The 23620-nt window shown below is 43.0% G+C and overlaps 1 protein-coding gene across 2 annotated transcripts in view; it reads left to right on the top strand.

Annotated features, from left to right (window-relative positions):
• Nucleotides 1-12671: 12671 nt before the first annotated feature.
• Nucleotides 12672-23620, top strand: part of TMEM45B (transmembrane protein 45B) — a 31310-nt gene continuing 20361 nt past the window's right edge. The window contains exon 1 of one of the 2 annotated variants that reach the window (XM_028120792.2): nt 12672-12754. The gene's annotated coding sequence lies outside the window, so the exon portion shown is untranslated. The remainder of the gene's footprint in view (nt 12755-23620) is intronic. The other variant, XM_088017945.1, reaches the window with a different exon arrangement.

The following is a 23620-nucleotide window of genomic DNA, read 5'->3' as shown; positions in this document are numbered from 1 at the left end:
AAAGACAAATACCATATGATCTCATTTATATATGGAATCTAAATATCCAAACTCATAGAAACAGAAAGTAAATGGGTGGTTGCCAGGGGCTAGAAAGTGGGGGAAATGAGAAGATGTTGGTCAAAGGGTATAAACTTTCAGTTATAAGTTGAATAAGTTCTGGGAATCTAATATCAGAATAGCGACTATAATAAATATACTGTATTGTGTACTTGAATGTTGCTAAGCATAGATCTTAAATGTTCCCACTATAACAACAACTCCCCAAAAATGGTAATTATGTGAAATGACAGCTGTGTTAACTACCTTATTGTGGTAAACATTTCCCAAAATATACCTATGTCAGATCATCACATCTGACATGTGATATGGCAATCATATCCCAATAAAGCCGAAAAAAATTGAGAATTTTTACATATTTTACTGGCTATTATTCCTCTTTTTAAAGTGGTTATTTAGCTCCTTTGTTTATATTTTAAATGTGTTGTCTGCCTATTTCTTACTGGCTTGTGGACATTATTTGTATATTTTGTATATGCATCCTTTATCAGATACATCCTGAAAATATTTTCTCCTAGTCTGTGGCTTGCCTTTTCAGTTCCTTAACATTGTCCTTTTCTAAACACAAGTTCTTAATTATAATAAAGTCTCATTTATGAATCTTTTCTTTTATAATTGGTGCTTTTTTATGCACTTTGTAGGAAATATTTTCTCACTCCCCAGGTTGTAAAGATATTTTTTCATATTGTCTTCTAAAGTCTTTATAGTTTTGCCTTTCACGATTAGATCTACAATCCACTGTAATCAATTCTGGATAGCAGTGAGAGGGAGGGGACAATATATAAACATTTCTGTATAGATGTACAATTGACCCAGCTCTGTTTATTAAAAGACTATCCATTCCACCAGTGCACTGCACTGCAAACTTTGTCATAACTCAAGTGACTGTTTATGTATGGGTCAGCTTCTGGACTCTGTTTTCTGTTCTTTTTGTTAATTGATCTGTTCTTGTGCCAATTCCCATACTATCGTGCTTACTGCAACTTCGTAATAAGTCTTGATATCTGATAATGTGAGTCCTTCAGCTTTGTTCTTCAAGTTTGTCCTAGCTGTTCTTACCCTTTTTGCATTTCTGTTTGTTTTAAAATCGGTTTGTTTTACACACACACACACACACACACACACACACACACACACACCTTCCAGTGATTGAGATTACATTGAATCTGTAGATCAATTTAAGAGGATTAAATCATTATTATACTGAGTCTTTCAAAATATGAACATGGCATATCTCTCTGTTGCATAGGTCTTCTTTAAAATTCTCTCAATAGAGGTTTCAGGGTAGAAGTCTTAGACATATTGTGTTAGATTTATTTATTAATGATGATTACCTAAGTTAATTATCTCATTAGAATTTGCCAAATGGTGGGGCACCTGGGTGGCTCAGTCAGTTGACCTCTGACTTTTGATTTCAGCTCAGGTCATGATCTCAGGGTCATGAGATGGAGCCTCCCCACCCCACACTGCCCTGTGCTGGGCATGGGGCCTGCCTAAGATTCTCTGCCCCTCCCTCTGCCCCTCCTGCCCTCCTAGGCTCACTCTCTCTCTCAAAAAAAAAAAAAAAAAAAAATTGCCAAATGGTGATTTTCTAATTCTATCATTCATTCTATACTTATTAGCTAGAATTTTTCTACAAATACTCTCCTGCATTCTCTAAAACTAATTTCTCTACTCTACAGTTCATATAAGAAAGACAGGATGGGGCACCTGGGTGACACAGTTGTTTGAGCCTCTGATTCTTGGTTTTGGCTTGGGCCTGATCTCAGGGTCGTGCGATCAAGCTCCGCATCGGAAGTCCAGAATGGAGCCTGCTTGAGATTCTCTCTCTCCCTCTGCCCCTCCTGCTTGTGCTCTCATTCTCTCTCTAAAATAATTAAATAAGATCTTTAAGAAAAGAAGGAGGAGGAGGAGGAGGAGGAAGAAGAAGAAGAAGAAGAAGAAGAAGAAGAAGAAGAAGAAGAAGAAGAAGAAGAAGGTAGGATAAATGCTTAATTCCTTCCCTTTAGTTACTAATGAATTGGCACCCCAGCAACCCCCAAAACTATCTGACTAGTTTTGCTCCTGTTGGTTAAGGAAATCTCATGTGCAGTCTTTCAATCCCCAGTCAGCACCCTAAGAATGGGCCTTGGGCCTGGACCACTTCCTTACCAAGAGACACAGAGCCCACACACCTGTGTCAGGCTGATAGCCTTCCTCTGCTTAAACATGTGTGTCCATGGCCTCAGGCACACCCCCAGCATTCAGTATTTCAGACACCATGGGGAGGAGTTGGGGTCTTTCCACTCTGGACAAGAAGGGCGCATACAGACCTATTGCCCTGCAATGGCTGTCAGGAGTGGAGGGGGACCTTGGTGGCCCTGGGGATCTGACACACACTATTGGAGCTGACCTTGCTGTCTCTTCTCTGTGTGGATAAAGCATTGTTCCATCCAGTGCTCTACTGTGCTGTGTCTTCCTTGGTGACTCTGATACCAAGATGCAGTGAGCAGAGTGTTGGGACTTCTACTCCAGGTGGCTGGTGTTGTGATAAGCTTTGCTATCCTCTAGGTAGTTGTAGTCCTCCCCTCACCGTGTTCTGCTTGACAGTTTGGCATAGTAAGCAGGGTCGCCAACTATGGCATGGTGGAAGCACAAGGGCTTGTCAGCCCCATTGCCCCAGGTGGTGCCAGCCCCTCAAGGATCATGGGCTGCTTTCCTCTGCCTTATAAGCATAAATGGGATGTAGAAAATCTCCCTGTCGATAGGACTGAGCTGGTGCAATGGGTGAAGGCAGAGATACAAGAGGTGGGGTCCTAAGAAAAAAACCTATGGCCTAGCTCTTGGCCCCCCTCTCATTGCCACACCACCAGCCAACTCTCGCGGTATCCCAAGGGTCTGTTGGGGGAGTTCATTGAGACGACATGACTGCCGGTTGACTTGCAAGCTGGACTCAGGCAATGGGAGGCTCCTCAGCCCCTCCCTGTCCTTAGAATGTGCATCCTGCTCACCTTTCCAGCTCCCAGAAGCTGCCCCAAATATATAGCCTTGAGATGGTGATGTGGTGTTGAGACCATCTGGATGGTATACATGACTGAACCCAGGGAAGGCATCCATATAAACTTAAGATTCAGTAAGTAAGTATAGAGACCTATTCATCTTGTAGCTGCCCAAGACAAGTCTCATATTTAAGTTCCCTTGCTTGTTAAACCTGCCATCTACCAATCAAGAATGGCCTGCTTCTTTCTTCAGTCTCTTCCAGCCCTCCGGGTATGGGGACCAGTTTCAGATTTCACGTGGGAAGCTCCCGAGGTTGTGAACCAACAGGGTCACTGGTGATGTCCAAGGGAAGGGAGTCCTGTGCAGGAAGTTCCACCCCATCCCGCTCGTTTGGGGGCCTCAAATAAGATCTGTTTGCACTCAGTGCTAAACCACTGATGACATCGCTGAACACAAAACTGTTGAAATAAGATCCTTCTTTGCGAATGAAATACAAAACCTGAAAGACACATATGGACAGAGGCCAGGGAAATCTCATGCAGCAAGGCTGGTGTTAACATTTGATGAAGGGACCCTGCAGACCCAGATGTCTCAGGCTGGAGGGCACAGTTAAGGATGGGGCTGAGCTCTTCAGGTCCCCATTGTGGGTCAGTGGCCTTGTACCCCTGTCAGGATAAAAGGGGAAAAGAGAGAAATCAAGACTTTTATGGGGCTCTTGGATACTGGTGCCATAAGGACCTGAAAATGAATGACTTTGGGACATTTGGGGGTAAATGAGGTGACCCGTGGCAGACAGGTGCTCGTATGCTCATATGCTCAATATGCCACCACTGGGCGGGATTTGACCTTCAACAAACCCAGGTCACCACAGGAGTTTCGGCCGTCCATTACATCAGTGACATCTTAGCTGGAAAGCCCACCAAAAAACAGGGGGAAGTGGCACTGCAACTAGTCATTGATACAATGACTAGTGGCAGCTGGGCTATAAACCCAGAGGAAGTACAGGACCCAACAGAGCAGGTGCATTTCCTACGGGTCACTTGGGCACAAAGCCAAAGAAGTACCCTCGATAGAGTAAAGGAATTATTGGCTCCAATGGCATCCACTGTTAAAAAGGAGGTCCAATATTTCCTAGGCCTTTTTGGGTACTGGAGACAGCATGTACCCCACTTGGATGTTCTTTTGTTCCCCCTAGTTAAGGTGACCCACAAGGTTATCAGTTTTGAATCAGGTCCTTTGTAGCAGCAAGTCTTGAAAGCTCTTCAACAAGCTCTGGCCCAGCCGCTGCCCTGGGACCCTCAGAGCCTAGACACCATCCGTGTCCGTGACCTCCACACATGCTGATTAGGCAACAAAAAATTTCCACTAGGGGGTGCTGGCCTCTTGGGTTTTGAAACCATAAGTTGCTTAAGGCAGCCACCAGATAACACCTTTTGAAGAGCAACTCCTTGCTTGCTCTCGGGCACTGGTAGAGACAAAACATCTCAGAGCCAGAGCACGGCATGTGACTCTGTGACCTGAACTGCCCATTTTTGCTTGGGTGCTTACGGACTCCACCAATAAAATTGGACAAGCTCAATTGAGCTCAATTATTAAGTAGAAATGGTATAACCAAGGTGAGGCCTGATAAGCCTGGACAAGCCAGCTTACCAGGAAGGACTGAGCAACCCACAAGGAATGCTTTGCCCCAACCTGCACGGCTACCCAGGGCCCAAGATTCAAAGATATGCCTGCTGACCGTGTGGCACAGTTCACCGATGACTCTGCAAAATTAAAGATAGACAGAGTCCTTGCAGCTATGGCCACCATTTAGCCAATAGTGGCCATCTTTTGGCTGGGACTGGATATGGACATTCTGCTCAGTGGGCTGAACTCCGGTGATGGTTGTGGTGATGGTTGTGTAGGCCACCCACACCACCAAGCCTTGCTACATTTTTACCAACTTGTGGGTCATTGCCAATGGCCTAGTCATCTGGTCAGGAGAATGGCAACTGAATGATTGGACTATCAAGGGGTTCCAGGTCTGGGGACAAGAACTATGTCAGCACCCTGGAAAGGAAAAATATATGGTAGTGCTCATGGCAAAGGACTTTTAAAAATGGATCATGAATGAACTCTCATGCCTATCAAGCTTGTGCCCCATGGGTAACAACAGTAGCCCAGTGGATACATCAATGAACTGGACATGGAAGTCCATTTCAGATGCAAGAAAATGCCAAGGCCCAAGGAGTGATGCTGGAAGATGTCAAGACTAAGGCAGTGCAGTCTTGGGATTCTTGCCAATGGACACAACTCATCCAAAGAAGAAGGAGATTTGAAGTGTTGCAGGATCTGCAATCCACATATTTGGAGCACTTACCCCAGACTCAAATAGTCCACATGTGGCCTGTTGCTTATCTGACGGGGGTCCCAAGCCATCAGTGGTTCTGATCAGAGGCTAACACCCTCAGTGCAAGTTCAAACACATAGGGCACCTAGTACCCCATGCATGAAGCTTTCCTTGAACATAGACATCTATCGAGAGGCAGACTTCAAATATCACTAATAGTACAGGACCGTTGTACATCATGCAACTTTACTTTACCGCCTAACCTGTAGTTAAACCAGACACGAGCTTCATACAATTGGCATAGAGACTCTTCTAAAGAGTGCTCCCTGACCAGAGTGATGGGTGTTCCTCTGAGTTAGATGTTCTCTAAGGGGTACACTGGCCTATGAAGTGCTTGTCACCCTCAGATGGGGCTTGCTCTTTGGAATTTCAGGGTTCTCGGGTGTTGGTACAAAATGATATTCTAAATTGGAAGGGCCCCACAATTGGGATACATTGCAGGTTTGCCAGAGACACTACAAGAAAAACAATTGGATAGCTAGTTCCATTCTGCTGACTGTGTCTTCATACCTGGCATAGGCTCACATGCCCTGGAAAAAATGGTATGTCATTAACTATGGCAGAGGTAGTTAACACTACTCCCCATGCTATTCTCAGCGAACTCACTAGCCATGGCAGTGATGGAACAGGGTGGTGTCCGTGCTATTGCCAACATCTCCTGCTGTGTAATGTATCAATAATTCAGGGAAGGTAGAAACCAAACTGTAGAAAATCCAGGCTCCAATGGAATGGTTTTCAGCTCACGGATCCCCTTAGACTTTGATGTCTTTAGTTGAAATAACACAAGCACTTGGGGGTCCTGGTTGAGGACCATCCTCCAGGGAGTCCTGACCATCCTCTTGAGTCTGGTCCTCCTAATAACCCTAGTGAAATGCTGTCTCAAAATGACAGAGAGGCAGCCAACCACATCCATATAATAAGTGGTTTAGGGGCCCCATGAGCCCCAATTTCACCTCCCAATTCGAGGTGGGCAATGGTCCTGCTGGATTTGGTATGTTTCATCTGCTGTTTCAGTGGATGGGTGAGGATCGGGGCAGGGGGAAGCTAAGAAGGGCAGTCTCATGTGCAGTCTTTCAACCCCCAAGGCCTCATAAGGATGGGTCTTAGGCCTAGAATACTTCCTCACCAAGAGACAGAGAGCCCACACAACTGTGCTGGGCTTCCAGCCTTGTGCGGGAACATTTTTCCCTGTTTCAGACTCAGTGTGTGCTCTTTTGTTCTGCTTGAGACTGTGCATCAGTGCCCCTCAGGCACACCCCAGCATTCAGTTTCTCACACTCTATGGCGGAGGAGCTGGGGTCCTTCTGCCCTGGCATGAGAGGGGTGCATATAGACCAGTTGGTCTACATTGGCTGCCAGGGCCAGAGAGGCACCCTATTTGATCTGTCTCTTCTCTATGTGAGTAAAGCACTGTTCTGTCCAGTGCCTTACAGTGTTGTGTTTTCTTTGCTGACTCTGAAACCAAGATGCAGTGGACAGAATGTGTGGATTTCTATTTCCGGTAGCTGACATTGTGATGAGCTTTGCTATCCTCTGTGCAGTTAGAGTCCTCTCCTTGGACTGTGTAGTGTTCTACCCAACAGTTTTATTTATCTTTGTCTTTTGAATATCACTGTTTTTATAAATGGTTGGTATTCTATTGGATTTTCAAATTGCCCCATCTTTAGAGTCTTCGTTCAGGCTAGCTTCTGTGGCTTTTAGACGAAGCTCTTATTCTTACCTGGGTTTCCCCAAGTCAGAACCTGAGAAAAAAGTTTGTGTACAGGTAGTATATTTGGGTAGGTGATTCCAGAGAGCAGGAGTGAAAGATGAGGGGAGTGTCACAGGAAGGAGGGACAAGTTGGCCACTGGGACTTTTTTTTCTGACTGGTACTTTTTTTTTTTTTAAAGATTTTATTTATTTATTTGAGAGAGAGAGAGAGAATGAGAGAGAAAGCACATGAGATGGGGGGAGGGTCAGAGGGAGAAGCAGACTCCCTGCCGAGCAGGGAGCCCGATGCGGGACTCGATCCAGGCACTCCAGGATCATGACCTGAGCCGAAGGCAGTTGCTTAACCAACTGAGCCACCCAGGCGCCCTCTGACTGGTACTTCTTAAGGAATTTTTTAAAGTATGTATCAGAACTATCCACCCATGGGACGAAAAGGAAAGCATTTTTTGCTTAGATACTATTCCCCATTGATGGATTATGGCTTCATGGGCATTTATTCTTCCCAAATTCCCCGTTGCACATTCATGACCACCAAGTGGAGTCCTGCCAATGTTCTACATCCTGCAAGCCTCAAAAAAAAGCCCCAAGGCAGGAAGCAAGAGATCGTTGCACAACCAGGCAGGGAAGCACTCTGTGACTGTACCTGCACAAAGCCTGTCAAAGCTCACATGAACTGCTCACCACACCCACAACTAAACTGAAAAGCGTGACTGAGATGATTATGAAGTATTGCACAAGAGATGCCTAGTGCTGCTCATTTTGAGCCACTCGTGCTTCTCTTAAGTCCAATCCATCACAGCGTTTCCTTTCATGCACTGGCCAATCACAATTTCTGCAAGAGGATGAGTGGAGCAAACATCAGTCCCCACTGCTCTGCTGCTTCTGAGGCCATCATTGGGATGGTCATCACATACGCTCCAATCTAGATTCCCTCACCCTCACCAGCCCGTCAGCTTGGAGCACACTTCTGAAAAGAAGTTCTCTCTCCGGTCCAGTGTTATTCTCATGAGTTTACCAAGGTAGCTTTCCACACCTTCCTTTCTACTCATACATGTAACACACACACCCTGCACCTGTGTGTGTATGTCATTTAAACATCTTACTCTTGGCTCAGGTTATGATCTCAGGGTCGTGGAATCGAGCCCTTCGTCGGCTCCGAGCTCAGTGGGGGGTCTGCCTGGGATTCTCTCTCTCTCTCTTTCCTTCTGCCCCTCCTCTCTCTCTCTCTCTCAAATAAATAAATATTTTTTTAAAAAGAATAAAATACTTAGGAATTAACTTAACCAAGAAGGGGACAGTCTTGTACACTGAAAACTATAAAACATTGCTGAAAGGAATTAAAGGAAACATAAAGAAATGGAAAGACATCTTGTGTCCATGGACTGAAAGACAATTTTAATACTACCCAAAGCAATCTACAGAGTCAGTGCAATCCTTATCAAAATCTGAAGGAGTTTTTGGTTTTTTTTGCAGGAATAGAAAAATCCATCCTAAAATTCAAATGGAATTCAAGGATCCCAAATAACCAAAACGATCTTGAAAAAGACAAACAAATTTGGAAGACTTGTACTTCCTAACCTAAAATTCACTAGAAAGCCACAATAATCAAAACAGAGTGGTACTGGCATAAAGACATAGAGATCGACATAATAAAATAGAGATCCCAGAAATAAACCCTTGCATATAAAGTCAAGTGATTTTTTTTTTACATGAGTGCCAAGATGATTCAATGGGGAAAGGACAATCTTTTCAACAAATGGTACTGGGAAAACTAGATATCCATACATAAAAGAATGAAGTTATATCCTTATCTAACACCATATACAAAAATTAAGTCAAAACGGATAAAAGATTTAAACATTAAGAGCTAAAACTATACAAGTCTTAGAAGAGAACATAGGGGAAAATCTTCATCACTTTGAATTTGGCAGTGATTTCTTGGATATGACATCAAGAGCATAGGCAACAAAAGCAAAAACAGAAAATTGGATTTTATCAAAATTAAAACTTTTTGTATCAATACACACTAACAGAGTAAAAGGCAACCCATAGAATGGGAGAAAATATTTGCAAATCACATATCTGATAAGAGATTAGTACCAAATATATAGAGAATTCCTAAAAGTCAACAACCACAAAATACCCTATTCAAAAATGGGCAAAGCACTTGAATAGACATTACTCTAAAGAAGATATATACAAATGGCCAATAAGCACATGAAGAGATATTCACCAGCATTATCATTAGGGAAACGCAAATCAAAACCACAATGAGATACTACTTCGAACTCATTAGGATGGCTATTATCAAAAAACAGAAAACAAGTGTTAGCTAGGATGTGTAGAAATTGGAACCCTGTGTACTACTGGTGGGAATGCAAAATGGTACAGCTGCTCCAGAAAACAGTAAGGCAGTTCCTCAAAAAAATAGAATTACCATTTGATGCAGCACTATTTTTGGATATATACACTGAATAATTGAAAGCAGAAACCGAAAGAAATACTTGTACACCAAGGTTTGTAACAGCATCGTTCACAATACCAAGGATGGAAACAATCAAAAGGTCCATTGACAGATAAGCGGATAAACAAAATGTAGCACATTATATGTAGTGTATGTCATATATATTCCTGCCTTAAAAGGAAAGAAATTGATACATGCTACAACATGGACAAAGCTTGAAGACATTATACTAAGTGAAATAAGCTTGACACAAAAGGACAGATTCCACTTTTATGAGATACCTTGAGTACTCAAATTCAGAGACAGAATCTAGAAAAGTGATTACTAGGGTCTGGGGGACCGAGGAATGTGTAGTTACTGCTTAATGGGTATAGAGTTTCAGTACAGGATGATGAAAAAGTTCTGGAGATAGATGGTGGTAATGATGGTACATTAATGTGAATGCAATTGATACCCCTCTTGTGTATAATTTAAAATGGTTAAAATGGTAATTTTTATGGTATGTATATTTTACCACACACACACACACACACACCAAAAAAAATCCCACACCACTCTGCAAACTTTTTAACTTAAACAATATACCATGACTATTTTCCTGGTCCATAAATACAAATCAAATTCAGTCTTTTTAATAACTGCACACTATATCATAAAAAGTCATGCTCTACCGTATTTAACCACTCCCACATTGACAAACACTTGCTATTATAAATAATGCTGCAGTCCAAATCTTTAAGGAGGTTCTTATGATGTATTAGTCCTGTACAATGAAGTCTTCAAATTGAAATTACTGGGCAAAGTAAATAGTATATTTAGATCTTTCTTTAATCCATCTTCAACTTTTGTTTATTCATGGTCTAAAGCAAGGAGGAAAGATACTCTGCATTTGTTAGGGTATGGATTTGGCTGCATGTAACAAAAACCTCCAATCACTGGGACTCATACCAGATATAATTTTATGTCTCTTTCATACAACCATCTGGAGATGGGCATTCCAGGACTGGTATAGAACCCAGACTCCTTTCATCCCCTTACTCCACCATTCATTTTCCAAGATGGCTCACGACCATCTCCACATTCCAGTCAGTAGGACAGGTCAGGGGAGAGGATGGGCACGTCCCCTTCCTTTCAAGACTCCACCCAGCAGTAGCCAGTACCACTTCCGCTTCCAACCTATTGTCCCGAACTTAGTCATATAACCCATCCTAGCTAAAAGGGAGGCTAGAAAAAATGGTACTCATTCTGGATGGCCATGTGCCCAATTAGGATCATGATGGCCCAGGGGAGATTTGATAATGAGCAAGTCTATGATTAAGATCTTCCAAAAGAATACCCCATTATGTCAGCAGTATTTATAAAGTAAAAATTTCCCATTGAATTAAAAGACATCCTTGGATCTGTTTCTAGACACTAATCTGTTTCATTGTTATATTAAATGGCTTTATCATAATTGGTAGCTGTTCTTGTATTAATTTATGGCAGTTGATATATTAATCATTTATCTTTTGTTAACTCTTTGATTTAAGCTACTTGATTTGTGTTATTTTGCCAAGTTAAAGGCAGTCAAACTTACTTGGCAAAAACTAGTTTGTCCTGACACTTGGATATGATAATTTGAGGCAGATATAATTTTCTTAGTTCCAATTTTTCAATATTAAGAAGCATCTCTACCCACCAGTAACTACAACTGAGAGGTCACCCATCTGTTTCATCCTCATAGCCTTAGAGGAAAACATCACTTAAGAGAAAGCCGCCTGACCATTGCAGGGATCTAGTAACAGGGAACAGAGTTCCCCAGGGTAACAGACACCCAGGACTCCACCTTGTCACCCATTTCAAAAACAATGGATGTGAGCAAATGCCAAGATGAGGCCTGGTAGTTAGATAAACTCCTAAGCTGATGGGAAATAAAAGAGGTGCTCTCCCAGCTCCTGGTGCTGGCACATTATCCATCTGACTTGTGTGGCTCAATTAGCCTTTTAACTGATAGCAGTGCTTCTGCCATTTTCTTCCGCTTCATTCACTCTGTTTGATAGGCCTCATTCACTCTGTTTCATGGAGGAAAGATTTGCTCAGGTTGATGCCTTATTCTCAGAAGTGCCTTCCTCTGACTTTATAGAAAAGAAAAGCAATTTGATCAAAAGAAGCCATAGCTGGGCTCCGGTGCCCTGCCGCCTTGCTCCTGTATATCCTTTGCCTTTCTTTCTTTAAAACCTACATAGAGCATCTTTTCCATGAACCCTCTCTTGGTTTCCAGTACTGACAACAATGGAATAAGCTGGAAGGCATCTTAGAGATCTAGAAGGGAGGTTCTCAACCCTGACTTCCTGCGGTCACCTAGGTAACTTTTAACAGGTCCTTCTGCCCTCATTCCTCCCTAGATTTTGATCAGTAGGTCTGAAGTGGAGCCTTAGCTCTTGCTAAGGGGTAAGTTTTAACTTCCGCAGGGTATTATGAGTAATAAGAGTAGAAAACTACGAGGCCAACACCTTAACTGACAGATAGGGGCACTGAGACCACATGACAATACAAAGAAAGTCTTGCGTTTCTTCGTAGGAAGGGAGCCCCTTCCAGCAGGGACTTTCCTTCGCAGCTCTTCCTCCAGCACCTGGAACTGTGCGCATCTAACGTGCGGCAGATCTGGCAGCATGAACGAAGGAAGGAATCCATGTGACACTAAGCTTAAACCAGAAAATCGGACTCTGGTCCAGGATATGACACCACAGGCTTCCTTTGCTGGAGGGAGATCCGTGACTAGTTCGCCGGTGTGTTCACCGCGATTATTGGCTCGGTAAACAGCCTTCCTTGCGACAGCCTCTGGCCCCGAATCCTCGCCGCCTCCCAGGCTCTGTAAGTGCTTTGCATCACAGGAGGTCACGGCTGGTCGCAGTTGGCCTTGAGTGCCCAGGAACCGGCCCCCGTCCGAGCACACCTCAGGGCGTGTCTTGGGGCCAGGGAACACCTCGGCGGGAGTGTCAGGGGCGTGGAGGGAAGCGCGGGCATTGAGACCGGAGGCCCCGCACGCCCGCGAGGGCGGGGAGAGGCGGCCAGTGGTGGGGAGGGCGGGTCGGGCGCTCGCACCTGCCGGGTGGCTGCAGCAGTCGGCGCTCGACGCGGGCAGCGGAAGGCTCCGGGGCGCTCCGCGCAGGTGAGCCGCCGCTGCGGGCTGGGGGCTCGGACCCCCCAGCGGGCCGGGCCAGGAGAGGGGGCCTCCGGCGGGGAGGGAGCCCGGCCAGGGCAGGGCAGGGCGGGGGCGGGTGGGGGGGGGGGGCTCGAGCAGGAGAGCCGGAGGGGCCGGACGGCCCAGGGGTGGGGCAGCTGATCCGGGAGCCCCCTGAGCGCGCACCGCTGTGGGGTCGGCGGCGGCCGCGGGGTGAAAACGGCTGCGTCCCGGGCCAGTCGGGTGGACCGTGTGGCAGGGCCAGAGGAGCTTCGAAGTGTGAAGCCCCCGCCCTCCATTCCTCCCCGCGGATCCGAGGATCCGAGGACACCCCGCCCGGGGCCGGCTCCTCGCTGGCCCAGAGACCGGTCGGCTGCGCGTCGCCGTGGGCACTTAGCGCCCTACCGTCCGGCTCGGGAGCGCCAACCCCCAAATACGACGAGCCAGAGACTCTCCTTAAGCCAGGAAGCCCAGAATTCAATAATAAGAGGCGATTGACTGATAAAGTTCCCCGAGTCGTGATTTCGCTTCCACTGTGGCTTCAGTGGGTAGGAGCCAAGGGGGACGATGAGCAGGGGTTGGGGAGGTTCACGTTGGACCTGAAAAGCGGTTTAGGCCACCCGTCTGGGTCCAGAAGGATAACCTCTGGAGATATATTCTAGCCCTAGATGTAAGAAGGATTTGCGCTTCAGAAAGGGAAATCCGTCGCTTTATGAAATAGGTCTTTTAAAAAATTTTGGCCAGTCACCTCTTCTAAGAAGTGACCCATTTCCTTCACCAGCTCTGCCGCCATTTGCACCCGTGGCTGCCATGTTCCTCCGCGTCCCTGACCGTTTGCCCCGTGGCCCCGCCCCCAGCTCTGTTGGGCTCAGAAAGTGGTGGAAGAATTTTATCTGGGTCTTTACATTCACTTTAATAGGTAGTACGGCTTATTGTTCCTAAGAAACATGTAACCTTTAACCAGATGTGCAACCTGCTCAGTACAGTCTGGAGTTTGTTCCTTGTCAAACCTTGTGGAGGACAATCCTAACACACCGTGAGATACCAGGCCAGGGCCACTTCCGGCGTCGTTCTTCCTGAGAGTTGATCCACTTTAATAAGGATGTACTTACCCTCTGCTCCTAGAGTTTCTGGAAAAGACGTGGAATTGATATGAAGGCTTTATTGAATATGGTGCCTTGATTTTACAAGGGAGAGTGCCTGACGTAAGCAGAAGGGAAGCATTATTTCTGGTTGGGCATTATTAGTTCTGGTATTAGGACAGCCAAGTATTCAATTCCCTTTTAAAGGACTTTGATTTCCTCTCACTCCTTCCATGGGAGGCAAGACAGTACCACCACATACTTATCTCATGCTGTGTGTTTTTCCATATATTCTGTGGATTCCTCCCTCAGCCTTCTGATGGGCAATGGTTGTGATGACCCAGGTGAAACTGTAAAGCTCGAGTTTGACTCCAGTGATTCTGTTTGGGTGTGCCCCAATATGTCCTTGGTTGTGTCTCTTGCCTAATCTTAGCAAATAGCACTTTGAGATAGGGAGAGAAAAGGACTAAAGAGAAAGAAAGACTTCTGCTAACTTGAAAGTTAACATCGGCTGCCATGCTAAATTGGTTAAAGTACAGATATTACTTATGTTGGTTATAATCAAAGGATTATCTCTTTTCCTCAAACGTATTTGCCTGTTGGAAATGGATAAGGGCAGTTTTAACATATGTAGAACCACTCCCATAGCCAAAGTTCCTGTTATTGCAAAACTTTTTATAATTGCGGGTAAGAGAATGGAAGTCACCACTGTGTCATCAACTAATGGATGCGTACAAGACAGATTTCAAATCTGTATATATTTCTAGAGACAGGTTGCAAGACAAAAACTAGATCATGCACGGGTGCCTGGGTGGCTCAGTCGTTAAGCATCTGCCTTCAGCTCAGGTCATGACCCCAGGGTCCTGGGATTGAGTCCCACATCGGGCTCCCTGCTCAGCAGGAAGCCTGCTTCTCCCTCTCCTGCTCCCCCTGCTTGTGTTCCCTCTCTTGCCGTCTCTCTCTCTCTGTCAAATAAATAAATATTAAAAAAAAAAACAACTAGATCATGCACAATACTACACAATATCCAGTAGGAACAATTAGAGGCAACCGGTAAGTCCTGTAATCCCCACACTTCCTTTGAACTCAGTTTCCCTTTTAACTAGTCTTCTCCCCCAAACCTTTACTGGGGGCTAGAAATAAACAGAGATGATTTGAATTTTAGATCTTTTTCTTTGTCTTGTCTGTTCTCTGTGTCACAGGCTCCACTTCTGAATGGACAGAGAAACTCAAAAAATTCTTCCTTATGTGAGGAAGAATTTAAGCTAAAGATACCAAAGTGCACTCATGTGTTCCCTTGCAGGATTTAGATATTACAAGCCGTTGTTGATACCTTGCTGGTATCCCATCAAAAGGGGGCTTTACAGAGTACAAGGCGATTTCCATAAGCAGCACTGTGAGGAAAGAGTAATTGCTTAGTTCATAAATGGGGAAACTGAAACTTAAAAATACTGAGTATCTGGTCTGGAGTTATCCAGCTGTTAGTGGCAGAGCCAGGACTCAAACCAGAATTCCTTCCATAATACCTCAGCTACCTACACGGTGTCTTTTTGTTTGCTCCTTTAATTTAAGGATGGGGAGTTGTTTGTGATTTTTTTCTCCTGACCTTTTATTGAATATAGTCTCTGACTTGAACTCCTAGAATCTAAATTTAGAAACGTTCTTGTTTGGTAGATGTCATTCGTACCTTTGTACAGTGTAACTGCAAAAATATTTTAGAGCTGAGGATAGCCTGAAATATTATCAAGCCCAATCTTTTTGTTTTTTCAAAGAACAAGGGGAAATACAGGGAAAACTAAGCAAGTACCCAAACCTACTTTGCTAAAAGCGAGGCCTGCCAGTGTTCAGACTCTTTCCAGCATGTGGTCCCTTGAGGATTTCCTAGATATATAAATCAAGTGGTTCAGTTTGATTTACTCTATTGCTTTGGGGTCTGTGGTAGCAAACCAGAGCCTCTCTGAATCCTGGACTCAAATATCTGTAGATTCTTCTGGTCTTACTGGGATTCCACATTCCATGAGGGAAAGAGCCGATTGGTCTGGTGCATTGTGTTGTTCTAAGCACAGGACCTATAGTAGGCACTCAATAAAATGTGTTCAATACCCATCAAATAAACATTTGAACAAGTATGAGATGTCATTAGGACTTCATTCAGCTACAAGTAACAGAAAATCCTACTATAGTAACTTAATAGTGAGGAGTTTGTTTTTCTCAAATAGCTAGATGTCTAGAGGTGAGAAGCTCAGGACTGGGCCAGTTTCCTCTGTCTTCCTGCACCACCATCCTTAGTATGTGGCTTTCCTCCTCACTGAGAGACAGGCACCTCTTCTTTTCAGAGAGGGCTTACCAGGAAAAAAGGGCAGAATGAAGGCAGAAGACATGTGCCAGCTGAACCTGTGTTTTTGTAATAATAAGAAAGCTTACCCATCTTGAAAGCTCTACCCAGTAGACTTCTTATACCTCATTCATATAAAAACTAAGTCGCATAGCCACTCCTAACTGTAAGGGAGCCTGAGCAAATCTAGTGTTTTAGTCGGCCATGTTGCCAATACAACAAAATAGGGATTCTGTTAAGGAAGAAGGGGAGAATGGATATTGGGTAAACAATTAGCAGTACCTGCCATAGTTTGTTTTACGAGTCATTGACTCTTTGTTTCTACATGGATTGTTGTTGTTGCTTTATTTTTACTCTTTGTTGTTGTTCTTTGGTTTACTAAAAAAGTGATAGATAACACAGTGGTTGTAGAGGAACTTTTTAAAATTATAGATTCTGAGGTCCAACCCAAGAAATGCTGATTATTTAGGTCTGGGATGAATCTATAAATCTGAATTATATAAACTGACACTCCAGATAATTTGAATGCAGGTGGTCACAGGATCACAATTTGAAAAACATTGAATTGGGGAGTGGTTTAGAAGAGGCACTTTCATTTTATTTCCAAAGTCTTTCCTGCCTCGTTCCTCTTGAGGCTATTACTTTCTTTTTTAATTTTCTATTTTGGTTAGTATAAATAAATATGTAGTCTTAAAAGTCACAAGTTCTACAATAGGTTCTTACTAAGTCTACACTGAGCTACCTCCCTAAAGGCAACGATTTTCAATGCTCTCGGCTACATTTCTATCATATTTACCACCATATTCCCAAATAACATGCTAATACGGGCTATTTCTCTTTCTTTTCCCAGTTCTGGATAGTATCTACTGACATCCTGCCTGGGAGGATAAGGGTCTCTCCCTCATACCCTCATTATTCTTTCTCACATTTGCTTCCCTTTCTTGCAAGGTCCCAATATACTTATATCCTAATTTTTTTGATATAACAGTATTTGGTGTTGGTGTTTACATTATTATGACTCTGTAAATGTTATTCACAACCCAGCTATGTGATAAACCATGATTTCTATACTTCCTTTCTTGTACAACCTTTTTCTATCCCCTAGACTTAGTAATTGCTACCTCTTTTTCAGTTGCTTAGTGTTTTTTGAACACGCATTACAACTCTGACTCAAACTTTGACAGGATGGTAAAATTCCTCCCAACAAAGCATCAAGTAAGTAGTCAATTTGATTTGCTTTTCTTGGAAGCATCCCTGCTTGCCCCCCGCCCCCATTCTCTGGGACTGGTTATTCTGAGCCCCTTGTTACATTGGGAGTTCCTCTGGCTGCCACCTTGTGGATTGTACTGGATTCTGATTCTTGGATTACATGCCTTCTCACTCAGTTTGGTTTTGCTGGAGCATAGCTTCCTGAGAAAGGGTGCATGGAGAGAGAGGCAGATTTATCCTGAAGGTGATGAAGCTCATGGGGCCTCTGTGAGGGCTGCAAAGTGTTCCAAGTTGACGAGTTGGGAGGAAAAGCCAGGTCACCATCATGAAGTATTTTTGGCACATTTTCTAAAGAGATCTTAGAAGCGAGAGCCATGAACCTCCAAGGCTCCCATTTGTTGTGATTTTTTTTCTCACTCTAAATAAATATTCACATCCACACCCAATTTTGTGTTTGTAATTTTATGACTTTTTCTTAAAGGGGGCTTCTCAAATTATGTAAGATGCAGGCCCCACAAGACCTGGCTGCTTTTTCAGACTTTGTACGTTCAAGATGTCATTTTTCTTCCTTCACATTTGATTGATGGTTTAGCTGAATATAGGATATTAATTGGAATTAACTTCCCCTCAGAATATTGAAAGCATTGCTCCATTTTCCTCTATCTTTTGATAGCTCAGTTGAGAAGTTGATGCCATTCTGGTTTCTGATCCCTTGTGTTTTGTTTTTATCTCTGGAAGTTTGTAGGGTTTCCTTTTGTTTATTCCTCATGTTCTGATATATCATGATGTTGTTAGTTGATTTTGGCTTTGGCTTTTTCCCCCCATTGTTTTAGGTACTTTAAAGGCCTTTTCAATCTAAAAATCATATTCTTCAGTTCTCAGTTTTGTTCTGTTGCATAATTTCCTCTGTTCTTTCTGCAATTTACACTAAATTACTTAGATGCTGGAGTTCTTGAATCTGCCCTCTTATTTTATCTTTTCTATTTCTATTTTTAAAAAAACCTCTCAGGGTGCCTGGGTGGCTCAGTCGTTAAGCGTCTGCCTTCGGCTCGGGTCGTGGTCCCAGGGTCCTGGGATCAAGCCCCGCATCGGGCTCCTGCTCCACGGGAAGCCTGCTTTTCCCTCTCCCATTCCCCCTGCTTGTGTTCCCTCTCTCTCTGTGTCTCTCTCTGTAGGATAAATAAAATCTTTAAAAAAAATAATAAAAAATAAAAAACCTCTCATATTTTAGTTCTAATAAATCTTCTAACCCTCATAAATTTTTAAATTTCTACCATCATATATGTATGTGATATATATATATGCTTTTTTTTGAGAGAGAGGGGATGAGCGGGGAGGAGGGGCAGAGGGAGAGGAAGAAGTATGGTGGGGGGGGGCGGTGATTGATCCCAGGACTCTGGGATCATGACCTGAGCTGAAGGTAGATGCTCAAGAGCTGGGTGGCAGATTGAGCCGCCCAGGCACCCCTTCGCAGGTCATTTAGAAGAAGATTTAATTAAGGTGGAAAATTATAATTAGCTTAGTATTTGTCTTTAAGAGGTTATATTGAGAAAATATTTTTCCAACACCTTTAGAGAATGTCTTAGTTATAGAATTTGGGAGAAAATTTCTGCCCTTGAAAGTCACTCTCCAAATCCATACTATTTTCTTTCTTTCAGCCTGGCATGTGATAACCCAAACTTGGGGCAGATTCAGCCCCCTTTCTTTGCTGGGAAAGTTTTAGATCACTTAAAAGCATCAGATAATATGTGTCCGTGGTTTAGCTTTTAGTGACCTCTTCACTGGAAAGCCTAGGCGTGAGATACCAGATTTTCTACTGTTGGCTCTTCCTTCTCAGGCACCTTTAAAGACAACTGCAAAGCCCTTGCAGGCTAGGGCCCAACCTTGGTATCTCTGTTTCTCCAGCACCTAGAACCATGCTGATACACAAGAGGCCCTGGATAGATGTTGCTTGAATCAAATTGATTCCATTACCCACTTTAAATTAACCTTTCCTAATGGTCCCCTTGCTGTTTCCTCTGTTTCTTTCGCATCTTTTTATGTCACTTTTGCTGTAAGATGATACCTCATTCTCGAATTTGATGTGTAGATATGTTGGAAAACAGACTGGGAAGATCTACCAGGACTCCAGGTAGAATTTCCAGGGGTGAAAACTCCCCATATCATCTTACTGAAGATGTAATAATTTCTTAGGTCATCACCAAACACCCTACATCTTGGTATCATCTTGAACCACAGTTGTATTTGAATGCTTTTTTTGCCTCATAGTCCATGCCTCACTTATACTGTCCTTTGCTTCCTTCCACTCTCTTTGATCTGGCCCCTGCTTTGCCCAAACCTTCTCTTTGTTCTGTTCTAATGTTGTTTTTCTGCCTCCTCTCCCCTACCTTCATCTGCCATCTGGTATATTTTGCAGAAAGCACAGTGATGTACTAATTTCAGAAGACCTACCCTGCCTATCAGGAAGACATCTTTTTAAACTAACCCAGAATAATAATAATGAAGAATGAAAAATCTCTCTCTTCTGGCTGTTGTTGAGATTGTTTCTATGCTTTGTTCCCACTGGGATTGTTTATTTTTATATGGAAGGCTCTAGAACAAGAGCTAAACTACAAGATCACTGTAAAACAATGATCTGTAGATTAGTGTTTCTCAAACGCTATCACTCACCACAGAACTGGTACTCTCATGGCATGGAGGCTTGGCTGAAAACAGCATGGCATAAGCTACAGTCTCTCTCAATGCTAAACAGTATAGGCTACCCCAAAATACATCTCTGTTTTAACAAAATCATTTTTCCCAAAATCTTGAGGTAAAATTGATACTACAGGATGATAACCGTGTTGGTCATGTGATTCCAGATATTTTTGGCTTACACATACATGGGTCTAAGAGGCATAGTACAAGATGATCTCTGAAGGACTCATCTAGCTCTAAAAATTATATGAAAAAGTAATGTTAGCAGCAACCTTACTAATGACTAGACCTAGGGACTAGTTTCTTCATGATTCAGGATTACAGCTAAATTGAATCAGTTCAGTTCAGATCAAGAACGACTATTATATGGCAAGCTTTGTGCTAAGTTGTGGGAAGTTTAAGATGAGGCAGATAAGATCTCTGCTCTTGAGGTACCTATAGTCTAGTGAGTAAGGCATGTAAATGTGTAATTTTCATATGACAAGCTAAGAGATAAAAATCAAGATATGCATAAGGTACTATGGTAGCACTGAAGAAGGGGGAGGGAATAGCATGAACGAAGTGTATACTGTAAAGTTTTTGGTGGGAAGAAATGGGAAATGAGGCTCAAGAGACAGTCCAAGGGCCAGGTTCTGGGTATATGCCATGCAAAGGGGTGGACTACATCAGTGTGGTGGTTAGTCAATGAAATATTTTAAATTTTATAGTGGTGTAGTCAGATTTACATTTTAGGTAGCTGATGCCAGTGGCAGAGTAGAAGAAGGATTTATGGATGGCAGGATTACAAGCATTACAGTAGTCAAGGCAAAAGACAATGAGAGCCTAAATGAGATAACCATTGTAGGAATAGAAAGGAAACAGAGAACACCAGAAAATTTGGGGAAGCAAAATAAGCAGAGTATTTTAGTCTCTTGGGAAATTGGGGCACTGCGGGGCAGAGTGGGGGATGAAGGGGTATCTAGAATGAGTCCTAGGAACCTGACTTTAGGAGCCACTACCCAAGTTTGAGATACAGAACAGAAGCCAATTTGGTGGGGAAGGAAGATGATGAATTCAGGTTGGGACATGTTGACTTCAAGGTGTCTAAGAAGAATCTGTGTGTTTATGTGTGTGTTTGTTGGTTCACCAGGTTGTTAGATATATGAGTCTGAAACTGAGGGCAAAGGTCAGGCTAGAGATAAGAGTCATCAGCGTACAGGTGGTAATTGAACTATGGGTGTGTATGAGTTCTTGCAAGAAGAAGATTATATACAGAACAGTGGACCAAAGGGTGCTAGTGTTTAAGAGACAGGAAAAAGAAGAGAGCCTTTCGAAAGAGAGGAAGAAGATTACAGAAGATGACAAGAGCTAGGACAGAAGAGTATCATGAAAGCCAAAAACAGAAGGTAAATTCCAAAAATAAGTGATAAGTGACATCTTCAACTAGAGCAGCACTAGAACAGAAGAGAGGTCTATTCAGATAATATTTTAAAGATTCCCACTGATGAAACAATATGGAGAACATTTGGTGATATCTACGAATACAATTTCAGGATCGTGATAGTGAAGGAGGAGAAGCAAACAGAGAAAGCAACTGTCTTTCCAGGTTTTTCCAAGAAACTTAATGATTTTGACAATGCTTGACTGCATTACACAAAACCATCAAAATCCCTTTCTATTGAAAGAATATTTCATGTAAGTGGTAATTTAGTTCAATAATTACTGACTTTCCAAAGAATTTTAATACTAGAAATTGTTTTTAATTATTTATAAATAAACCTTTTAGCAAAGGAGTTTTGGCTCTGGACTAGGGGAGATGCTGAGAAAGAGATCCACATATTTTGAGAATATATACATAAAGTTTAAAAAAATTTGCAAAACTATTACATTGTTTCAAGATAACGTATGTAGTAAATGTATGTGGTATATAGTAAAACAAAAGTGAGTGAATGCTAAACACACAATTCAAAATGATGTTTACTTCTCAAGAGGAAGGAAGGAGAGAAGCCATCAAGGAGGTGTCAACAGGAAGTTCCAAGGATGTTAGTAATGTTCTCTTTCTTAAGCTGGGTCATGGGACACAGTTGTTGTCATTCTTTATAACTTTTACATACATTAGCCATATTATTTTTATGTTTGAAATAGTAAATAGGAAGAGAGATACACAGTGGTTCTTCAGAGACCCAGGGAAAAAGCAGATTTTTTTGGTTTCTTTTTCCTTTTCCTTTTGTTATTTTGTGTGGGAAAAGTCTTGAGCCTGGTTATAGTTGAAGGAAAGGAGGCAACAAAGAGCGAGAGAAGTTCATGAGTAATAGAAGCAGACCCAGAGGACGCAGATGGAAGACTGGCCTATCAGAGGGGTCAATTTGAGAAGAGTAGATGTGGATATATATGCATTTGTAGGTGAAGAAGAGGAGATTGTGATTGGTGCCTTCTAGTCTCGATTATGTTCATGGAATGAGAGGAAAGGTTTACCCAGAGTTGAGTGAACTCAGGCTTGAGGGAAGGGATGAGTTTTCAAAAACCAGACTATGGGAATTGGGAGTAAGACCTTGCACCTGTCAAAAAGCACTGCCAAGTGCTGTAGAAGGCCCAGCATCCATCTTGTTCATTGGTGTCAATGCTGAACAAGTTCACGGATAGTACAGAAGGAAGGAAAAATATATTAGAAATGTGCTCCTTGTTGCTTAAAAAGTAAGCCAAACTTTCAAGTCCAGGAATGCCCGTCCTGCTCTAATGTATGCCGAAGTGACTCCTTGTCCTTGTTGGTGACATCCACAACTTTAGTTCCATTCTTCCCCCCACACGTCTGACTTGCTCTGTCCTTTTCATGTTTCATTTCATTTTTGTGATGTGTTAGGAGCAAACACAGAAAGTGATTTTAGAACTAGGAAAAGCTATGGAGATGACCTCTTCCAAACTACGATTTAACAAGGAAATTATGATCCTGAGAGGTTACATATCTTGCTCAAGGTCACAGAGTTAAGTTCTTAGCAAAATGTGGACTAGAACCCAGGTGAGCAGACTCAGAGGCCAGTGTTCTTTATTAGTTCTTGGGAAATCATGGAACTTAGCCCAGATTTGTTCTTCAGTCTTGAATTCAGGATTCCAGTAAGGCTGCCTAATTTTAATGACAGTTTGAAAGAGGCAATCAAGAAAGGCCCAGCTCTAACACCAGCCCCCTCTGTGATTAGAGGATTGCAATCAGTATATTTCATGACATTCAACCTTCCACAAGCATATGGCTCTGTACTAGATTATAAACTCCTTAAGGATAGGGGTCATTTTTTTTTTTTTTAATCACCCGGTCCTCATCATGACAAGTGCCCTCCTCAATCCCCATCACCTATTTCACCCATCCCCCGCCCACCTCCTCTCTGGTAACCATCAGTTTATTCTCTCTAGTTAAGAGTCTGTAGTTTCTTTCTTTCTTCTTTCTCTTTCTTTCCTTCCGTTCTTTCTTTCGTTCTTTCTTTTTGTCAGAGAGACAGAGAGAGAAAGAGAAAGAGCGCACAAGCAGGGGGAGCAGCAGTCAGAGGGAGAAGCAGTCTG

The sequence above is a fragment of the Eumetopias jubatus genome, unplaced genomic scaffold (assembly GCF_037043125.1).
Source record: "Eumetopias jubatus isolate StellerSeaLion01/CBP00866 unplaced genomic scaffold, mEumJub1_p1.0 scaffold_13, whole genome shotgun sequence".
Taxonomy (NCBI): Eukaryota; Metazoa; Chordata; class Mammalia; order Carnivora; family Otariidae; genus Eumetopias; species Eumetopias jubatus.
The sequence above is the reverse complement of the archived record's forward strand: the minus strand, read 5'-3'. Positions and strand labels throughout refer to the sequence as shown.